Raw genomic sequence first — 20,459 nt, 5'->3', positions numbered from 1 at the left:
ATAACTGAAAACTCTCTATCTACCACCATGAGCTCACTGAATGCTTCCCAAAGTTTTCTGATGGGATCAGTGATGATATTAACAAATGTGATTTTTAGGTAGCTAGACAACTAATGAAATGTGTCAATATTTAAAAGATCTGCATAACTCAGTGAACCAGCACTTTTCCAAATGAGGAAGCATGATAATTATAAAATATTGCAGGGATAAAAGATCACTCAAAGTACAAGCTAGATAAATATATTATTAAATGATTTTGTTCAAACTGCAACTAGCTTTAATAAACTAGCATTTGTCAAGTTTTGATGTATCAAAGAATATCCACATTATCTAAAAAGGCTATAACGCAATCCTCTTTCCTTTTCCAACCACATCTGTATAAAGTTGGATTTATATCATATATTTTAACCAAAGCAATATATCACAAAAGACTCACTACTAAAACATAAATGAGATTCTCACTATCTTTTATTAACCAGATAATAAAGACATAAAAAAACTCTCATTATATTTTTTATTTTGGCAGTATCAGTTTTTTTTATTTTAAAAATGCCATATTAATATACACTGGGTATGTTATAATGCTATTTTTTAAATTTAATATTTCAAATTCTCAATTTTATACTATGATAAATATCTAGACATAAAAACTCCTTGGGGTGCTCAAGAATTTTTAATTGGTACACTATACTTATACAGATAAGTGGAATTCACTGTAATATGTACATACATGCACATGATATAGCTTGGTTCATTTCATTCTGCTGTTCCTACCCTTTGCTATCCCTCCCCCAAGCCCCACCATTTTCTTTCCTCTATTCCACTATTCTCCCTTCTATTTTTTTTTTTTTAATTCCTTAACACTCACTAACTTCTAAGTATAAGAGAAAACAGGCAACTCTAGACTTTCTGTGTCTGATTGGGGGGGGGGGGGGGAGCCAGTGATTGAACTCCACATTCCCAGCCCTGCTTTGTATTTATAGAGACAGGGTCTCACTGAGTTGCTCAGTGCCTTGTTTTTGCCGAAGCTGGTTTTGAACTTGCAATCCTCCTGTCTCAGCCTCTCAAGCCACTGGGATTAGAGATGTGTGCCACCATGCCCAGCTCTGCATCTGATTTATTTCACTCAAAATGATGTTCTCCAGTTCCACCCATTTACCAACAAATGATAGAATTTTATTCTTCTTTGTGACCGAGTAAAGCTCCATTGTGTCAAGAATGTTTAACTGAGATATAATTCACGCACACCACAAAATTCACCATTTAAAAGTGAACAATTTGGAGCTGAGGTGCTTGCCTCGCACATACGAGGCACTGGATTTGATCCTCAGCACCACATAAAAATAAATTAATAAATAAAGGTATCATTGCCCATCTATAACTAAAATTGTTTTTTTTAAAGTGAACAATTTAATAGTTTTTAGTATATTCACAAGGCTGTACAATCATCACCACTAATTCATTCCAAAACATTTCATCACTTTAAACAGAAGCCAAATCCCCATCCTCCCCATCACTTCCATCCTCCTCTCCCCCATCCACTGGTGATCACTAACCTACTTTGTCTCTGAATTTTTCTACTCTGAACATTTCATATAAATGGATTCATCTATATATGGCCTTTTGTGGCTGACTTTTTTCACTTGGCATGAAGTTTTTAGGGTTCATCCATGTTGTAGAAGGTATTAGTACTTCCCTTCTTTCTATGACAAAATAATATTCTACGGACAGGTACACATTTTGTTTGTTCATTCAACCCAGACATTTGGGTTAGTCTACATTTGACTGTTATAAATAATGTTGCTATGAACATGTTCTCAATTCTCTACAGCATATACTGAATATTTGAGAAGCCCACCAAACTACCTCCCATAGTGCTGAGTAGCATTTAATGTTCCTATGAGTTTTTCTATAATTTTTAACACTATAAATGAGGTCCGTCCTGAGAACAAAAAGTTTGAGAACTGCTATGCTAGTTGAGGGGATACTGAGCTAACAGACAGTCCCTTTCTTCATTGAGGTCAGAATGTACTACAGGAACTCATATTTAGATTTAAAAACCACCCCAAGAGTTTTTGGGATACAATACAAGAATAGCTTTCCTGTCCCCACCCAATTATGCAAAAGTTCTTTCAACTTCCGTTCTGTCACTAGTGCCTATAGGGCTCTGGAGACATTGTTGTCCCCCTCCCTGACTCTCTCTTCTTATCCCTCTTTTATTTTCTTCATTACTGTCTTTTTCTCCTGTTGCCTCACTATGCTTCTTAGCTTCCCACAAAACTATCTGTCACAAACATAAACAGGCAAACTGAGCACTTCACTTTTTGCACTTATTAGGCTCCATTCCGTGCACCTGTCATAAGTCTTCACATCTTCACCTTTTGTCCCTTCCTAATTCTAAGAACCGGCTTCACCTATCAACACAGTTACAATTCCCTTTTTGTAGAGTCTACAAAAAGGAGCACTGCCTATTGACAGCTTGATTTTTGCCCGTGAGACCTGTGTCAGGCCCCCAATATAGACTACTAAAAAATTTTTAAAGTGTGTGTTGTTTTAAGTCAGTAACTTGTAGTAATCTTTTATGTCAGCAATGAAAAAAAAATCTAATCCTTTTTCTTTCCAAGAAATTATATTTTTAAGAATTCTGCCTCCCATTCTCCCTTCCCTCAGTTGCTTCCCCATTTCATAAGATAGAAGCACTAAACTACCCATATTCTTCTTCCTGAGCTTTTCAATCTCCCTTCTTATAGTCTGAACCCTTATCTTGAGGTTTAAACCATTTTTCTTTTAAGTTTATCATGAAGATTTGTTGTTCTCTATTTTTCTCTCAAAAAAGACAATTAAATAGTCATATTAACAAGAACATATTTTAAAATAATTGTACCCAATGTAATATGGAAGAATGAATCACAAACCAAATAATTTTAACTTTTAAATAATAGTTAATTTAAGAACAGAGTAGGGACGTAGAGCATGAGAAGAAGATTAACATTAAACAGGGATGAGAGGTGGGAGGGAAAGGGAGAGAGAAGGGAAATTGCATGGAAATGGAAGGAGACCCTCAGGGTTATACAAAATTACATACAAGAGGAAGTGAGGGAAAAGGGAAAAATAATACAAGGGGGAGAAATGAATTAAAGTAGAGGGGGTAGAGAGAGAAGAGGGGAGGGGTGGGGAGGGGAGGGGGGATAGTAGAGGATAGGAAAGGCAGCAGAATACAACAGACACTAGTATGGCAATATGTAAATCAATGGAAGTGTAACTGATGTGATTCTGCAATCTGTGTATGGGGTAAAAATGGGAGTTCATAACCCACTTGAATCAAACTGTGAAATATGATATGTCAAGAACTATGTAATATTTTGAACAACCAACAATAAAAAAATAAATAAATAAATAAATAATAGTTAATGCAGTTGACAGAACAAAACATGGGGGTGGGTAATACATGGGAATCTTTGGGCCTAAAATTCATTGGAAGACTTAGAAGTTAAGGGTATCACAAAAAGATAGCAATGGCTTTGTTTCCAACTTTCCTTTTATACCCTGTTACAAGGTTAGACTTATTGCTGACATTCTACCCCCATAAGTTCTTGAATAAACAGATAAATGATGCTGACAAGTATAAGATGAAGTATAAAGACCTTAAAAATCATTCTTAGAACAAGTGTGACCTTCATGATATTTGGCAAGGATGCATATTAACTTAGTGATTTAAATCCTAAAAACAGGTTACATTTTTAGGAGGTAGTAAATGAGTACAAAAATTTTACCATTTGGTCACTCCCCTCACTTTTGGCTTCAACCTTGGAACGTTTCTCATTCCCCATTCTCCCATTAAAGCTATTAGTTTTTCTAGCACTCATTACCAAAATTTCTAGACCTGGAGCTGCCAATATATTTGTTTTTAAGAAGTTTTAATCCACCAAATGCACCCAATAATCAGGTGTCAATTTAAAACATTTTTTTACTTATTTAGTTATTAATTCTACTCAAAATAAGAAAACTTAACATGAAAACGTCTATTAAATATTCCATTTACAATTCTCATGTGTCATAGTAGTTTTGAACTGATAAACTGTACTATATATTGCAACTGTATTACCAGTGTTAACTGAAAATAGGCATGTGGTTAACTAAAAATTTAACCTATTAACCAAAAAAAAAAAAAATTCCACTTACTCCCAAAGAGTTATATTGTGCTGATACTCCACAGATAGTATTACAAAAGGATTCCAATTTTGCAATAGGCTGGGTTCACAGTGAGTATGTTAGTACCAAGATCATGTGTTTAACATTACTTTAAGAATATCATTAGTGGAATATATATATATAAGGCATGTAAAAAACTAGCATTAAAGCTCTGAAGGGCAACAATCCAAACTGGCAGCTGCTAGAAAAGGTGTTGCTAGGAATTAAAAAAAAAAAAAAAAAAAAAAATTGAAGAAATTTAGCACAAACCGGTTTACAGTGTTTTTCTAATTAAATGAATTAATTCACAAAGACCTCTGCTTCAGGAACTAGCCAAAAAAAAAAAAAAATAGATTTTTACCCCTTCAACTACTAGCCCAATCTTGGAAATAGAAGCAATAACCAGCAATCTTCCACAGGGTGCTATTAGGAGCGGATGGAGCAGTCAGCAGGAAGTTCTGGTTGAAGAAATGTTGTTTGTTTCCATCAAACTTCACAGTTCCACTGGTTACAACAAGAACTATAGTCTGGGACTGGGTAGCTTGCACATGGTCTGGTTGGCAATCTAACATATTGATCTGGAACTCACTAGAAGGCAACATCTTGAAAAAATTACTTAGGGCATCCAGCCCTGTAACAACATTTCCATTCCATATTAAAGTGGCCTTGTCCACATACAGCCTGGTAAGTGTCCTTCTTCTTTTGTCCATTGTCTCATAGTAAATATTGACAAATTCCTCAGTAGCTCTACATGCCTGACCTATGTAAGTTTTAAAATCCACCGATATGATCCTAGGGGAGTTTGAATAAGTATGTTCCAGCTGTGGCGGCGTCACTATGTCCTCATGTGTCTGCCTCGCTCGGCTTTCTTCCTCCTCTGCAGGCTTCTGACTCTGAACCATTATTCTTGAGCTCTTTTTTCTGTCAAATGACAAACATCAGAGTACTCATTTATAACAAGTGTGGTCAGTATGTTCTTGTCTCCTCTGTATCCTTGTTTTAACAATCCAAAATTTCTCCCATGGTCAATGATTCCACTTTTTCATCACTACATTTGGCATATTACCTATTTTTCAGGGACACATGCCTTAGGTCTTACAGTATGCTCTGAACATCAATTGATCCAGAATGCATACCTGAGAGACCAAGAAATATAGATCTTCCGGCTGGGGTTGTGGCTCAGCGGTAGAGCACTCACCTAGCATTTGCAAGGCGCTGGATTCGATCCTCAGAACCACATGAAAATAAATAAAATAAAGGTATTGTGTCCAACTACTTCTAAAAAAAATAAATATTTAAAAAAAAGAAATATAGATCAAATCTGTATCACCATTCAGTGGAATACTTTCAATTGGCTCAATTAGGAAATAGCACCCCTTGCAATTTTTAAGTATCTCAGTACAATCTGTTAGATGAAAATGTCATTTGTCATTATTTAACATCACTAAAAATTAAAATGCAATCATTTATCACAGAGATTGGTAAGAGATAAAATCCTAATGACTGACCATGGAGTTCAATAGAACACTCTGTTAAAACTTTTATATTGATTGTCAAGTTCTCCCATAGCCAACTTTTACTCTTCCTGTTGCTATGAGGAGATACTTGTGTTCCTTCCGAGGAAATGGTAGAATGAGCTAACCAGGAACAATGTTAAATACCTTTAAAAAATATTAATAAAAAATTAACTCCATGGGAATATTCCATCTATGATTTCATAAGCCATATAATATGTACACTTCATATAAATGTCCTACTAAAGCTCTAGGCCCTACCATTGTTCTGAAAAGGAGAACACCAAAAACAAATCATCCAATAATGCCCAGAGTTCTGTGGACAAAAACAGACTTTAACTCAGAATTTTATATGCTGTACCCCTTGCTATAAATGCTATATGAGCATTTAATTTTGTGCTATTTCCAATTAGTTACAATTTTTTTTAAACTGTAAAAAAATGATACTGCCATCCATACATAAACTTTTCCCAGAATACTTCCGTCTATGCAACCATTTTTTAAAGTCATTTGCATAGAACACTTTAGAAAACAAATTAATATTGTCATAAAAAGGCATTCAGTTCCTCTTTACTTTATACACAGACCTGAAATTCAAAGTGGAATACACCAACCTTGCCCTCAGCAAAGAGGATGTGGAAACACACTAATCCTCTCTCTGCTTCTATTCAGCATCCATCTGGATGTTCAACCAAACACTGCTGGAAAGCAAGGAATCTAACAGTAACAACTATAGTGGGAGTCTATGAAGCACTTTGCTTTTCTTGTCTTGTCTCATTTAATCTTCCAACATCCCTATAAAGTAGGTTTCATTATTCCCACATGGTAAATTAAGGGAATAAGGTGGCAGGATGTAAACATCCAAAACCACAACCAGAATGAAATAGGGACAAAATTCAAAGTCAAGTATGTCTTAGGCTGTCTTCTGACACTTAAGTTTGCTTATTACAATTTAATTTATTCCTGGGTTCTAAAATCCTTTCTGTTCACAATCTAGCATGGGGGGGGGGACATTTTAAGCTATGTTTCAATTCTCTATTTGAGACACAGAATTAACAAATATAATGGGACACAAAAGAGACAAATGGAGCCGGGAAGGTTAATTCCCCGGAAAAGCCTGAGCCACAGTGAGCAAAGACTAACCAGGAGCCAGGGAATGTTCAGAGTATAAGAAGACAGAATTGGAAATTTCAAGCAACACACCAAATTGTCATCAATAACTCCTAAAATAGTGATTTTCTCAGTCTTCATCAACTTGCCTAAATATTCAACGTTACTGACCATCCTTCTTCATCTTGAAGTTCTTTCCTTCTTTCACTTTTTGACTGCCTGTCTAGGTTCCTGTGCTCTCTGCCCATTCTTTATATGTTTTACCTTGTTATTTGCCTCCAAATCATGAGACTGTGAAAGAGCTTCCATTCTGGCTCAACTGTCAGTGCCTTAGAAACACAGCATTCCTGCCCTGTCCCCATCCTCCTTCTAAGCTCAAATGCCACATTTAAAACTGTGAGGAAAATGACAAACACCTGTCATCAGTGGGTACAAAAAGGACAGGATGAGACATTTAGGAAGGCAGGGAAAGGCAAGATTATGCAGGGCTTCGAATGCCAAGGAGTGTCACTGAAGGCCACTTTGAAGGACAGTGAATTGTTCAAAGTAGTGTTTGCATAAAATGAGCCTGGCAAGATTATAAACAATAAATCTAAAAGAAAGAAACTAAAGCAAGAAGACCACTACATACATATTTAGTAAATAAAGACAAAAACTAGTATGGAATCCATGGAAAAAGGAAGGAAGGAGGTTTTCTCAGAGTCCAAGTTAGAGAAACGAGGAGCATTGCTAATATAAATGTTCAGATCACATCTCATCCATCAGTCATCACATGCAAGTATCACATTCCTCCCATGTCCAAGAACTGGGCTGAACAGAGGTATTACCAACATTATCCATGAACAATCCCTGCTTTGAAAGTACACAAGCTAAGGGTGGGGGCGGGGGGGAGACAGGCAAAGAAATCCAGCTTCTTTGTTAAAACCTTATAGAACAGCAAGTAAAACAAGCAACCTAATAGACAACAATTCACAAGGTTTGAGAGTTTCTGAGATTAGTTGGTGCAACAAAGAAAAATAATAATAGGGAAAATATAAGGCACTTCCCATTACCTGGTTAAGCCTCTGGAGTAACTGCACAGAAATACAAAGTCAGAAAAGATTCAAAATCATTATCATCCCAGGCCTATAATTAGCTAATATTTAATTTAGGCCTTGCATCTAGCCTGATTCGAGCATACCACAAAGTACATGAACACTGTGAGTATGGGTAAGGGATACATGAATCAATATAACAAAATACTTATCTTCTTTGAGCACATGCCCTCACTAGCAAAACTCTGATTGTTATGAAGTCTCTATAAACTAATAAAGCATTCAGTGATTTTCAAACTTTTGAGCAAATTATCTGGGCAATTTACTAAAAATGCAGTTCTCCAATCCTGTCTCTGCAAATTCTGATTTAGAAATCTCTTGTTTTCTAAATACAAATAGGGATTTTCTCAGTCTTCATCAACTTGCCTAAATACTCAACATTACTAACCATCCTTCTTTCACTTTCTGACTGCTTGTCCAGGTTCCTGTCCTCTCTGACCACTCTTTCTATGTTTTATTTCTTTATTTGCCTCCAAATCATGAGACTTCAAGTCCTGTCCTAGAGCCTCCATCCTCACTACCTGGGAAATTCTGATGCAATAAGTGTACAGGTCACATTTATTAATGTTCTTGAAAAGTCTAAAAATTTTAGAGTTCCAAAGGTCTGCATTCAAACATACTTATTAAGGCATTTGGTCACCTCTAATATAAAAGAATATTGACTAGAAATGAGTTTTCAGGAGGTCCAGTGAATTGGCCTCATATACATTAAGATTTTACACACACACTCACACACACACACACACACACACACACACACTTAGATAATGCTCTGAAGGAGAAAAACAAGTTACACATTAGTAGGCTTAATCTCAGAAACACATTTCAGTAACAGATTTTTATGTATCTTCAGCTCACTTAAGTGGTTGGTTCAGCACTTAAGTCCAATAAAAATCTCAGTCAAGATAAACTTAATTGGGGAAAGCCCCAAAGGAATAGTTTTCACAAAAGGGTATACTAAGCCAAGCACTAATTCTCTTAATTTATATTTTCCTGACTCTTTCATATAAAGTTTATTCAATTTTTAGAATCTTTTCTTTTCTGAAAGCAAAATCCAAGTTTTCGGAGACCAAACAATTCTGTTTAAATCTTATCCACAAGATTCCCTTATAAGACTATAACTTCCCTAAGTTGTGCTAAACCTTTTATTCTCAGCTTCAGCTGATTTGATGACATCAAATCTACCTGTAAAATCAAACAATGCTCAAACTCTTAGCAGTTCAGCTGATGCTTCTGGCTAATGAGTCTAAGGTCACAGGTAAAGTCTCAAGACTCACATGTCCTGCTCTGTCCCTCAGACACACTGATGCACCTGTGTGAAAATCAGTACTGAAAGTCACCAGAAACTCATATACTCTTGCCAATCTTGTCCACAGTGCTCTGCAAAGCTATTTCTGTTTAATATTTTATTTGTTAATCCAGACTCTTTTTTATATGTTGACACTGAACTACTTCCACAAAGTAAGGTAGGCAGATTTCCATGATGTCACATCAGCAAGAAGTTCCTCAAGGTAACAGTTCACTGCTGCTCTTTCCTGTACACCAAAAAAGTGAAGAAAGCTGGCCATTTCTTAAGACCAGTGGTGATAAGATCTCAGAATTCAGAAGCGGAAATACACCAGACTGGAGCCGAAAGCCCTGTTTACTCAGCCCTGCTGAGTCTCTTGCACACTCCTGATCTCAAATAATTCGAATCCTGATGAAGGAGGGTCAAACGAGGAGGATGACCTGACTCCCTTGGAGGATCTGACCTTTACTTTAATCCCAAATTAGATTAAAGCTTCTACTTTAATCCCAAATTATAAGGCATTCCTGTGCCATACTGCTCAGGCACAGAAGGGCCGGCCTGACCCTCAGGGCCCAGCAGTGGAGCAGACAAGAGTCCAAGGGAGTCCCTCATGTCTAATTATTCCATTAGTCATGATCTCTGGAGAACATTCTGAAAATACCATGAAAGGGGGATGCAGACAGTTCCGCCACAAACTAGAATCAGTTTCACTAGCAGAGATGTACCCATGACATCTGAACAGAGTATAAAATGACCACCACCAATCATGTCTGTGAAAAGTAACAAGAACACATATAAACACCTCGTAGCAAATAAAAAAATGACAAAAAAAGTTTAAGATAATTGTATACAATAAAAACTGAAAAAACAGAAAAGTTATCAATTCAATTGAAAAGTTTTTTTTTCAAACTAAAGAAGATTGATTATTCCATTTTAGTGGCAGAACAGTTTCTGAAGAGAGAAATACTGAGAGAGTTTATAAATAAATGCTAGAGATGAAGATGGAACTTGAAGCCTAGAAAATGTACAAGACTCACCCAAGGCCACACAGCCTAAGACTGAGTAAACGTTGAAACAGGTCTCCAGATTTCTAGTTATGTGACTCCTCAAATAAGCATTTTTTCATCTTCATTGTATTAACCTCCAGGCAAGAGGACTCCACACCATCATCAGTAATCAATTCCCAATTCTAGCCTTGCTTGCTCTCAAGTTTCCTTGGCATGTACATCATCTTCTGACCATTTTAACCTGCTTCTAATACCCTTCCAATTATTAGCCAGGTGTTTAAACCGGCATAATCAAAAAATTTTTAAGGGTGTGGAAGAGGAACAGTAAGTCTGTGACTGTTTTTTGTTCCTTGATACTTAGGAGAATGTACAAAATTACAGGTCCCTTGAGAGCAGGTTTGGGTAAATGAAATCTTTTACTTCTGTTAACTCAGACACCTTTCTCTGGTTTAGAAATTCTATTGTCCAACTGCAGACCTGTGAAGCTTTCCAAGACACTGACCTCACCATACCTGATAGTCCTGTCACGCTCAGATGCCTTGGCTCCAAGGTAGGAGCGGAGACATGTGCTCTGGTGATATCCAGAAGGCCACCTCTAGGAAGCCAGTTTCTTTCAGAACTGTATTCCAGAGATGTCTAAATAGCCCCTATTTTTAATGTTTGATAAAATCCATGACATCTGTACTCATGTAATCTCACAAGAAGAAATGTTCTTTACCTAGCAATATTATTAATAACTAATATTTACTGAGCACTTACTTTGTAAGAATCACTTTATCTTATTGTTTCATTTTATCCCTAATTTTATGAAGTAGATATTTTTATTATCCCCATTTTGTAAGAAGGGAGTTAATTAGCAGGCCCAGGTTCAAATGAGTGGCATCTAGTAAAGCAAGGATTCAAACCTACAGATAGACTAAAATTTAGATCCTCAGTTTTTCCAGGGCCCCTAAATCTTCCTGCCTTTCAGTTGTAACTTCAAGAGCAAGGACAGCCAATGGCACTGGGAAGTATTTACTTCCCTCTCTGCAGTCTCTGGAGTTCCTTCTCTGGAGTTCTGGTGTCCTTGCTTTTAACCTTTTCCTCCAATATATCCCTACTCATTAATTCCTAATGAATCACCTTAAAACTCCAACTTAATCACATCACTGCCTGCTGAAAAATCTTCCTCACTGCTTTGAGAATACAGCTCAAATTCCCTTCTTCCATGTGGCTTCAACCAATTTCTGCATTCTTTTCTTTTCACCTCTACATGAACCTTTATAGCAGCCAGAATTATTGTCTGAAACACTCGTTTATTTAAGAAGTAATAACTGACCACCTACTGTACCTACTCCATTACCATCCATTGAACATCCGCTAGCACCAGCACTATGTGGTAAATATGACTGATCTGGCTTCTGCCTTCACAGAACCTAGAAATAATCCTTGTTGGTAACCTCTCCATGCCTGGAACACTCATCTTCTCCTCTTCATCAAAATGCCACTAGGGTCCAACGCTCAACTTAAGCCCTCATGCCATTTCCACCCAGGCTTTTCCTCCTCCTCTGACATAGGTCCTATAGCTGGTAGCACTGTAGCACTGGCAGGACTATACACCTCGAGAGTGCCAGGCACTCAACGGTGCTCAATAAATACTAATTCACTCGTTTCTTGCACCTTCTTATCTAATAAAGATTTCTTGTTTTGTGACTTTTCATGTCTAGTTCCTCAAACAGTGATCATTTCTTTCTTATTTCTCACATAAACTTTCTATTCCTTGGTGAGTACTGTTATTTCTTTTTTTTAAAAGATAGAGTGAGAGAGAGAGAGAGAGAGAGAGAATTTTTTAATATTCATTTTTTAGTTTTTGGCGGACACAACATCTTTGTTGGTATGTGGTGCTGAGAATCGAACCCGGGCCGCACGCATGCCAGGCGAGAGCGCTACCGCTTGAGCCACATCCCCAGCCCCGAGTACTGTTATTTCTATCCTTATGCTATCCTGCATTCTGCACATGTCCAGTACTTGTTGAGAGGAAAAACTCTATCCATTGTCTCTAAAGCACTGCTGATTAATATTTTAGTACAGGCCCATTCCATCACAATTTTAAAATGACTGTTTAAAAACTGCAGGCCACTTTCTTTCAAGAAGGCTTTGAATTTGAGACCTTCCTTAAAAATTAAGACATCATTCTTTTATTTTTTAAATTTTAACTGGTTATGTTAAAAAAACACACTAATGGGGTAACATTGTTGTTTCAATAGATATACATATACAATGTTTAAATCAAGTTAAACATGTCTAGTTCCTCAAACATTGATCATTTCTTTCTGATAAAAATAAAACATAATTCTAACAAAAGTGTGAAAGAGAAAAGGGTCTCCTTTTGTCCCAAATTTAAAATAAGCACCTATTTTCAGTGCCAAATTAGAAGCATAGACCACTGACAATTGGCTAAATCCAGGAGATCAACCCAGAACCGTGAAAAATACACCACTATGCTTAGAGGTGAACTTCAGATTATAGAGGCAGACATGCTGATACCAGGGCAGAGTCCCTGTTCACAGTGGGTGAAGGGACAGCTACAGGGCTCTGGACTTGCAGTCCCAGAAACTGAGTTTCTCTACTGAGCAACACAAGAGGCAGCACAGCACAAACCACAGGCAGACAGAATGGTGGCAAGAACTCCAAAAGTCCTGCCACATTAGCCTCAACCCTAGTCAACCCCAAAAAGCCAAATGTCAAATACACCACACTGAGGGACACTTGTTTTTTCCCTGAGCACAGCAGAAATAGACCAAACAAAAGCTGTGTAAGTATATATATGCTACCTTATAGCTGCCAGTTCTTCAGATTACATATCAGAGGGTAAACTGGTACAACCTGGGGTGGGATGGGGGGGGGGGTTAATAATAGCATCATGCATTAAACAATAAAAACTCTAAACATATACCTAACTCTTGACTTGACAATTCTAATTTTTCCTAAGCAAAAAGACAAAGATGAAATGCAACCCCAATACAAATATGCATAATCAATCTTCTCAGAATTTTATCTAATATTAAAAACTCTAAAACAAGAACTCAGATAAACAATGAGACACTCAAAAATAAACTACTACCCATAGTCACTAAAAATGATGAGATACGGCTGGGTATAGCTGAGTGGTAGAGTGCTCACCTAGCATGCAGAAGGCTTTGGGCTGGATCCCTAACACAGGAAATAATATATTTACTGCCATGGAAGGGTTTGTAAAAAGTTAAATTTAAAATGGCACCCAAAAAGAATCTCTTACAAAATGTACCCCAAATACAAGAAGTCAACATGACAATATTTCTACAAGTCTATTAAAACTCTTTCAATGGATTTTTAGTTATTGTTGTTTCTTGTTTTTTCTTTGTAATGCTGGGGATCAAACTCAGGGCCTCAAGTATACCAGGCATGAAGTCTACTACTGAGCTACATTCCTAGTCCTAATGGAAATTTTATGTTAGAACAAAAGGCAATTCAGTTGCCCTATAAAAGTCTGTGTCCAATTCCTTCTCCAACATACCCTGGCATTCAAGGAAGACCACTGAAGGAGCTAGCAATAAATAGTAGCCCCCAATCTATGCTACTAATACAGTAGCCAGTACCACATATAACCATATAAATCTATTTCTTATAATTAAATAAAATTTGCCAGGTGTGGTGACACATGCCTGTCACCCCAATGACTCAGGAGGCCGAGGCAAGAGGATCAAGTTCCACACCAGTGTGGGTAACTTAATGAGACCCTGTCCTTAAAATAAATAAATAAATAAATAAATAGGATTGGGGATGCATCTCAGTGGTAGAGCACCTGTGGGTTCAATCCCCAGTGCCTCCAAAAAATTTTTAATATAAAATTTTGATCTTCAATCACACCAGCTACATTTCAAGTACTTAACAACCACATGTTGTACACAAGACACGACCACACTGGACAGTATAGACAGAGAACATTTCCATCTTCACAGAAAGCTCTAGTAGAGAGTGCTACCTTAGAACAAAAGGAAAAAGTGTGAAGATAACAAAGTATAGAAGTAGAGCCCAAGTTTCCAGGCTAGTGTCCACACTAAGCTTTAACACAGGCCTGAGTAGAGCAACTGCTGAAAAACCTTGGACTCTTTCATCTCTTTGTTAATAGAGGTAACAACAATCACAAATATAAATGATTAAGTATGCATATGATATCCTTTGACGTTAAAATTCACAAATGTTAGATTTAGTCCAATGTTGAGGCCACTGAATAAAGATGTGTACTATTCTTTAGAAATGAACTGAGCCAAAGGGCACAGTAGCACACGCTTATAATCCCAGGGATTCGGGAGGCTGAGGCAGGAGAATCACAAGTTTGAGTCAGTCTCAGCAACTTAGTGGACCTTTGTCTCAAAATAAAGAGCTGACTAAAAAGGGTTGGGGATATAAGTCAGAGTTAAAGCACCCTGGGATCAATCACCAGTACCAAAAAAAAAAAAAAAAAAAAGAAAAGGAAGAAAAAGAAGAGAGAAAAATAAATAAATTGAGCCAACTTATTTTTTTAAAATCATTTCTTAAGTTTAGATATAAATAAGTATTTAAAAACCTGATTACTCAACTTTTACATTAAGCCCCAAATCTATGCTATTTTCAAAATAAAATAATATTATTCTCAAAAGGCAAATGATTAGCACCATCTCATCAAGAAAACAAATGTGTAACAAGCTGTTATGATTTCAATATTAAGTCTCCCCCAAAAGCTCATGTGTGAGACAATGCAAGAAAGTTTAGATTGGGTTATGAGAACCTTAACCTAATCAGTGCAATAATTCCCTGGTAGGGATTTACTAGGTGGTGATTATAGGCAGGTACAGTGTGACTAGAGGAGATAGGTCAATGGGGACAGACATGCCTTTGGATTTTATATTTTGTCCACAGTGAGGGGAAGTCTATCTCTTTCACTATGCTTCATGGTGGCTATATCCTGAGCCATTTTTCTCCACCACATTCTTCCACCATGATGTGTTGCCTCATGTTAGGTCCAGAGCAATGAAGCTGGCCATCTAAGGACTGAGATCTCTGAAACTGTGAGCCTTAAATTTTTCCTCCTCTAAAACTGTCTTGTCAGGTCCTTTGGTTACAGTAGCAAAAAAGCTGGCTAAAACTTAAGCTAAAATGAAATTCTATAAAATTTTTAGAAAGTCAGTAAACTCATTTTAGAAGTACATGTATGCGTGCAAAATAATACTGCTCAGGTATTTATGCATATAATGATACATAACATGGAAAAAGAGAAAGAACAGGTCCAAGCTACAAAACACACTCTAATATCAGTATCTTCATCCTGAGACAAAGCATCAACTCTCAATTTTTCAGGTAAATAAAAGTGAACAAGGAATTCAACCATACAAACAAAAGAATCTCTGGCTACTCCTTACAACACAGAAATCGCTCCTTTTCGGTTTTATAATGCACTAATATTTTTGCAGCTGATAAATCAGCCAAATTGGTTTTTTTTTTTTTTTTTTTTTTGGTGGTACTGAGAATCAAACCCACTGCCTTACATGTGCTAGGCAAGCACTCTACCACTGAGCCACAACTCCAGGCCCCAATTATTATTCTTATTTTGAAATAATTTTCAGATTACAGGAGAATTATAAAAATAGTTCAGAGTTCCCATATGCCCTTCACTCAATCTCCTCTAAGGTTTACACTTTATATAGCCATAATACAATTTTCAAAACTAAGAAACTGACAGTCATATAATACTATTTATGTTAAAGATTTTATTTACACTTCTAATTACTTTCTCTTCCCCTAATATTATATTTAACTGGAAACTTCTAAAATAACAAGATTAGCAGAAGTAAAAGAGAAATAATAATCTCAAAACCCAGAAGTTAACCAAAAATATATCAATTTGCAATACGTAATTCAGTAGTGGATAATCTTGACAATAACAACATACAAATAAGGGAGACTCTTAGTTCTATTTTTCTTCTGCAGTTTTTTATTTCTGATGTTCAACTTCTTTTTATTTGGCAAGTAGGAAGCACAGATATGTCTTCTCAATTTTAATTTGAAAAATAAAGCAGAGAAGAAATTAATCTAGGTTCTGTATAAGATATTAAGGCTTCAATTAAAAAAATTCCACTGTAAAGAGACTAAAAACAAGTTTTACATCATGAGTACTAGGTTAAAACATAAATATGCATATATATATATATTTTCCTTTCTAGCTGAATACCAGATTTATGTTACTCTTGCTTTCTCTCCATTTCAAAAGTCCTGCAGTAAAGATAACTAATGTTCTCCAGGAAAGATAACCTATCTATTTATACCCCATAAGCTTCCCAGCTCAAGAAACATTACCAGGTACATTTGAGACAGGACTTATTATTAAGATATAAAACCCAGTGATAGAAATCTCTCATTTGCATTTGGAATTTTCCACCTTCCAAAGTCCTAGTGTCCAAAGTGCAACAGTGATGCAAAATACACTTAGGTCTACTGATAATTAAACATATGCTATTTGGCTTCTTCAAAAGTATATACATGTCAGTCTTGGTCTTAAGTAAGCAAAGTAAGCACTAGGAAAATTCAAGATAGAGAATTTCCATATTTCAGCAAGAGGACAATTCTCACTTAGAACCACTCCCCAAATTTAATTTATACCACCTTTGTTTTGGTAAAGATCTAATTTGTAAAAGATAAACTGTCTTATGTTAAGAAAGAGTTACTAGGCTAACTTATAAAGAAATTGAATTATTGAGAAAACGCTAAATCGGTAGCTGGAAAAAAAGTATAAAAACACAATTCACAGACATGAAATGCCTAAAAAGCATACTAATCTAAGTAATGGTCCTATTAAAGCTTATGTCACATAAGAATTCAAACTCAAAGATGGCAATATAATACACTGCTGTATGAATTCAAAAAGCATCCTAATGGTACTTATACCCTTTATCACAACTCTATTCTTAACTACATAATGTGATTTTTAATTAATTTTAAAACATGTCTGTGGATCAGAAAGCAACCTTCTAACATATCTGACATGTGGGACAAACAGCATGTAAAATTTAGTCAACTCTGTTAGTGGTGTTGATGTAGATCAGTGCTGGTCTGGAAAATTTGAGAAATAATCCAAATGAAATTTTTCAGTTTAATCTGAGTACTAGAGTTTTCCTGCTTTAAAAAAAAAAAATAGAATCACATGAGAATTAAAGGACTCCAGACTAACAAGAGCTGTTATAAACACAGATTCTCATCAAGCAAAGTGGACTATAAATCTGGGTCCTTCCGTCATCTCTTTGACAACAATTCACAATCAGAACATTCCGATCTTTTTGCATTACTGGAAGTAGAAGAGAAATTACATTTTTAACAGTAATATGTTAAAGTGAATTTTGGAAACACTAATTATCCTGTAACATTGAGAAAGATTACATAAACCTGTTCAAACCCAATATTTTTTACCGTCTCCCTCCTCAAAGCCAATCCCTCTTCCTCACTTCTCCAATTTTTCTATCCACTGAAACAGCATTCATCATCCAATCACCCAGGCTCCAAAACGCTCAAGGTCAACCCTGAGAATCCCCCTTTTCTCTATACCTCTAGACATAAAATTATATTGCTGTTTCTCTCATTCTTTCACTATGATTTCATTCCTACTCAGTGTCAGGCAGGCAGGGAATACAAAGATCTTTAAAAATTTCTGCTCTGACACAGTCCTGGCACATTCAAAGTATTGGGAGGGTGTGTGTGGGTGGGGGGGTAACAACAGCAGGGTTGCTTCTGAAACTTCTTTCCCACCTGTCTTACACTCAGAATTACTCATTGAACCAGTACAAGTTACCTCATCAGCTCTAGTCTTTTCCTATTCCCATCTGATTCTCCTATTTCCAATATAATCTTCCTGGGGCCACTTGGATCAGATAAGCCTACAACCCCAAACCTGGCACTCCCTCGCCTGGCATTCATAGCCCTACACCTCATGGACCCACTAGAATGTAACAGACCCAAAAACTGTCTGGATAAGTCACCCCAATCTTCTTCAGCAAAATGCTCACACTCACCATGACCCAAATAAATCCTGTATTTTTTCACATCTAGACTTTTCCTACTGACTTACCCCTGCCAGAAATGTTCTCTATGTTATATCTCTTCCATGAAACTGTTCCATATCACCCAAGCTAAAAGTCATCTCTTCCACTTTTGACATTTTATCACATATTCTCTTTTTGGTTTGATTTTAGCACCTACTTCCGTACAACCAATACATTTCTTTTCACGCATTTCCTTAAATGATAACATATGTGCTTTTTATCTTCCCAATTAGAGTTTAAAGACCTAGAAAGCAAAGGACAAATCTTATATGTACTTAAATTATTGTATGTACTTAAATAAAATGCCATCATCTTCGGTAGATGATCAATACATTTTAAAAAAAATAATGAAGACTCCTGTAAGCAAAATGCCAATTCTCAAATGTATAAGTTATTCACACAAACCTGAAAATTATCATTCAATATACTTCAAATTCTTGCCTCTTCAAAAGGCAAAAAACAGATTTTCAGAAAGCATCCTAGGTAAATCCCTCAATGACATGCAAACAAAATATTATGAGAGTTTAAAAAGAAAAACCTAAAGGACCAAAATCTAAGGACTTAAATTCTAGCATAATTAGTACTATTGTGATTAAATAAATTATGGAATTGATCTTAAATATCACAAATAGTAGTCAATAATCATGTTTTAGAAAATTACTTAGAATTATTCCTTTTACAATAAGAGAAAAAGAAAACTATAACTGGGACCATATTTACATCACAGTCCCAATTATATACACATAAATACATATATCAAGCAGTTCATGATGGCGCACACACCTGTAATCCCAGCTATTTGGAGACTGAGGCAAGAAAATCACAAGTTCAAGGCCAGCTTGGGCAACTTAGTGAGACCCTATCTCAAAAAATAAAAATGGCTAGGATATAGCTCAGTGGTAGCATGCCCCTTGGCTCAATCCCCAGTAATAAAAATAATAATAAAATAAATATCAGAAAGAAAATGAATTGATGAATCAATGAATGAATAAATACCTTTATCTAGTAAATTCACATGGTAAAAATTACATAAGTTTTCTTTCTGACCCATAGATATGGGTAGAAATTTTCAAACTTTTGAAGCTATACACTGTACATTCCATTAGGGTATTCTATAACAATACTAGTTTAAAATGTTAAGAACAAGCATTGTTCTCCATGCTTGTGAGAGTAAAGGTGATTTTTTTTTCTGTTTATCTTTCCAAAGTTTCCACAATTAATATACTGTTTCCATAATCAAAAATAAAAATAACAAATACTGCCTTAAAAGTAAATCCTAATTTAAAAATTTTTGGCTTCATAAGATATGCATAATATAGTAATCCAGCTTCTCATCACTTTTATTCAGATTAAATTTAACTTAAGTTATAACAATAGATTCACCAAAAATCAAGATTTCAAATCACAGAAGTCTATTCTAGCAATTCCACTGCTTGGTATAGACCCAAAAGAATTAAATGTAGGAACTCCACACCCTTGTTCATAGCAAAATTATTCCCAATAGCCAAAGGGTAAAAGCAACCTAAATGTTCATCAAGAGAAGAATGAATAAACAAAATGTAGCATACAGATACAATGAAATATTTTTCAGTCTTAAAAAGGTAGGAAATTCTGATATATGCTAAAACATGGATGAACCTTGAAGACATTAATCTGAGTGAAACTGGCCAACTGCAAAAAACACAAATATTTTAAAATTCCATTTATATAAGTGATGTACAACAGTCAAATTCAGGGAAAAAAAATAATGATGGTTGCCAGGGGCTGGGAGAGATGTAGGAATAATTATTATTTCATAATTTAGTATGGAAGTCTGGGAAATAGATGGTGGTGATGGTTGCACAACAATGTGCATGTAATTAATACCACCACTGAACCATACTCTTAAAAACGACTAAAATGATAAATTTTATTCTACATACATTTTGCCATAAAATTTGTTTTTAAAAACAAAAGCAAACAAAAGACAAAAACACAGTCATCTGCAAACACTGGGACACAGTCTAACAGCTCTGGATACACACAAAGAAGGCTGACCTAAGATTCTCAAATTTACTTGAGAATCCATTAGTTTAGGGTGAATATAAAGGACAGGGGCAAGAGTGGTGGTGCTTATAATCCCAGCTGTTGGGGAGGCTGAGGAAGGAGGATCCTAAATTTGAGGC

General features: G+C 35.9%; 1 protein-coding gene and 1 pseudogene across 2 annotated transcripts in view; both read right to left on the bottom strand.

Annotated features, from left to right (window-relative positions):
* Ccny (cyclin Y) overlaps positions 1 to 20,459 on the bottom strand; it is a 216,903-nt gene that overhangs the window by 173,935 nt on the left and 22,509 nt on the right. The gene's annotated exons all lie outside the window — the stretch shown is intronic.
* LOC113196985 (NTF2-related export protein 2 pseudogene) lies at positions 4,557 to 4,901 on the bottom strand (annotated as a pseudogene).

Source organism: Urocitellus parryii, chromosome 9 (genome assembly GCF_045843805.1).
Source record: "Urocitellus parryii isolate mUroPar1 chromosome 9, mUroPar1.hap1, whole genome shotgun sequence".
NCBI lineage: Eukaryota > Metazoa > Chordata > Mammalia > Rodentia > Sciuridae > Urocitellus > Urocitellus parryii.
Note: the sequence above shows the minus strand (reverse complement) of the source record. Positions and strands in the feature narration are given on the sequence as shown.